Source organism: Diadema setosum, chromosome 21 (genome assembly GCF_964275005.1).
Source record: "Diadema setosum chromosome 21, eeDiaSeto1, whole genome shotgun sequence".
Taxonomy (NCBI): domain Eukaryota; kingdom Metazoa; phylum Echinodermata; class Echinoidea; order Diadematoida; family Diadematidae; genus Diadema; species Diadema setosum.
The window spans coordinates 27972617-27976021 of NC_092705.1; positions in this window are offsets into that span (position 1 = coordinate 27972617).

The following is a 3405-nucleotide window of genomic DNA, read 5'->3' on the forward strand; positions in this document are numbered from 1 at the left end:
ATATACAATGAATAATTTAGATCATTTTTATAACTCAGAATTTACATACATAGCACATTGATGGTAATGAAGTATGGTATTACAAAAACTTGGTATTTGTTATTGAGTTCAGTTGGCAGGAATTCAAGTACAATGTACTGTAGGTGCTATTATGATTGGCAAGCTTTGTGGTGGTTAAAGGATCAATGGTCTTTCATACATGTATATTGTACATGTGAATCAAGTAAATTTACAAAAACTTTAGCATTTGTTTAGTATAATAGATGAAAGAATTGTCAGAAAATGGGACAACATTGTTCAAAGTTATAAAATTCCAAAGTTGTACACAGTCACTGGTACATTTGTAGATGAGAAAACAAATATAAATAATATAAATTGAAGTCATATACCTAAAATTATAAAAGGACAAATATTAACAGGATTTTGGAAAAAACAATTTGTGAAAGAGTGCTTATTTCCTTGACTTAAAACATCTATGCTTGTTATCTGTCTGTTTATATAATTGCGTGTAGAGAGTTTATAGCAATTCTTAATTGGAGTGATTGCTTCTTCACTCAACTCGTTTTGTTACAATTTGTCTATGATTTAAACCATAATTTGAATTGTATCACCTTTGTGAATTTTGGCCACTGTGTACAATGTATATTTTTAAAGGATTTTTGTTACTATTGACTGAATTAATGAACACTTTTCCTTTTTTTTTTTGTGGGGGGGGGGGGGAGGGGGGGGGGACTTGGTGCAATGTACCTGTGTAATTTTTCCCTGAAGGGAGAATCTTGATAGGCTGTCACTTCTCCTCCCTTTGGCGTCGGCGATGGTGATAAATTCTGGCTTGAGGTAAGAGTTGACCATTTCTTCTTTGACTTCAAATTTTTCAGTTTTTGTGATGATCTGTATAAATTGAAATGGATGAATTAATTTCATTAAAATGAACTCAGTGCTCATTGTTTTCAGGTGGAAAGCTCAGTAGTGCACAGTTTTTAGAAAGCTCGTCGGGAGCTTTCACTACACGTCGAGAAGACTGACAGTGTGGGGAAGCACTCAGCTGTGATAATCAAGACAGTTGGACACCTGTCTTTATCATGGATGTACAAAACGATATCCCTGTATTTAAGAAGTATTGCTTTCCTATGTGGATGAAGTCGGGGCTATACAAGATCGCTGATTGGGTAAGTGGTAAGGTGCTTCCAATTTTTTCCATTATGAGAACTAAATTGTCACTCGGAAATAAAATGGAATGTCCCTGATATCAATGTACAATGTATATTTTCGTGCTAAAAAGTCTCATGGTTTCATACAAAATCTAAGTATAATGCTGAGGGACTATTGAATGGGTTGATGCAGCATACATTGAACAAACGTTGAAGAGGAAGGACATAACATTTCTTTAAAAGGAAAAGAGAGCAGAGTGAAATGAACAGGATGATTTTTGTGAGGAAAGATCAAGAATTTAAGAGAAGAACCATACACAATGTGATAGAAGTCATTATTTGATATCCATTGAATGTGACACCTTTGATATATCTGAATGCTAAAGGCTTTATTACTATAGATTACCAAGTCAATAGTCTGACCTTTTATTGAACATGTCCCGTTTTCATCCTCAAGTCCTTTATCTTTAAAGGGATGGTACAGTATTGGTGGAGATGAGAATTGCGCTTATAACTTTTTGCGAGTACCAAGAAAGCACTTATGAAATAGTACAGAGCATACCATTTTAAGAGGAATTCAAAGTTTATTTGATGAAAATTGGGTTTGGAATGACTGAAACACCAAAAAACAAAGTAATACAAAGTGATCGTAATAAAGTTAGTTGTTTTGGATATCTCAGCCATTTCAAAAACAATTTTCATCAAATGAATGTTTAATTCCTCATAGAATTGCATGCTCTTTCATATCTCATGAGAGGTTTCTCATTATCTCACCAAAAATGTTAGAAACCTGAAATAAGGTCTCAACCAAAACTATACAATCGCTTTAGTAGTAAGTGTATGACTGTGACCTTCTTTCATCTGTTTCCTAGATCTTTACGCCACAGAGACATGGGCAGTTCCAGTGTTACGGACATTACATTTCAGACAAAATTTGCAACTTCAAAAGGTCATTAAGATAACAAAATGTTTTCATTCTGAACTCATACAATGGAATCATTCACATATATGAGGCTAAACGAAAAACAGTGAAATTTCAATCCATTTCACCACATTATATGGCACTTACTGCATAAAATGTTGGCCGTTACGCACATTACATTTTTTGGACATGAGTTTTTGCATGTCTATACAATCATTGAAAAGTCTGTGAGTTTAAACACATAATTAGACCAATGTAGGAATAAATTGAAAGGTAAAGAAATGTTTAAGGAAAATAAAATCAAATTTATTGAAATAGATGGCACATGTACCTCTTAGAGCTATAATTGTGGCATTACAGACATTACATTCTAAGCATTATGGATATTACATATTTTTCCACTTTCTTTAAGTGGAAAGAGTCACATGCAAGTATTAATATTTTTTATCCTTTTCTTTTGGATGGTAATTGATACACATTTGACAATGTTGCCATAGCGCTTTCATGAGATTGTATATTTCAGGAGTTGCCAGTTTGAGAACTATTTGTTTAGTATGGAGCTCTACTTTAACAATTTGTTGACTTTTCTATCATATTGGAATTTAAGCAACTTATTTAATGCCTGCAATACAGTTTGTGATCTATAAATAACATATAGATCAGCCTTTTAACTTTCTATTATGATATTCAAACTTTTAATTACTCAAAATGTAATTTCCAACAAATGTTACAGACATTACACTTTTTATTCACATCTACGTAGCAATCACTGAGCATAACTGTGCACGAATAACAACTTTTATTTTAATCAAAACTAATGCATAATCAAAATAAAATGAAATGATGGTTCAAAAAATGCTCCATTTTAGACTATGAATGTTTACATGGATGTAGTTTTCCTTTCTTTTATTCCCCTACAGTTTGTTGAAGTACAACAGTCTTTTCCCAGGTCAGAAAAGTCTGTTTTGGAGAATATTGTTTATTCTGTTTCCAAATCACCTTGGCAGCTATAGAAAGGTGTTCTTGACCAATTGTTCGAGAGGGTCTGATACTATGATTCCATCCTGCTCTAAAAATGACTCTATACTTCACTACACTCAAAGAAATTTTCATGGATCCTTGTCTTTTTAGAAATCGTCATTACAGAAAGTCCAACCTCAGTTATCCACCAATCACTTTTCTGGATTGCTGTATTATTCAGATATGGTCTGGCACATATTTTCTTTGCATAATTCAGTGCAAAATATGACTACAACTGTGTAACACTTTTTTATTCTTTACAAAGTAATTGTGATTCAGGACAGCGTTAATCGCTATGGTACATTATATTTC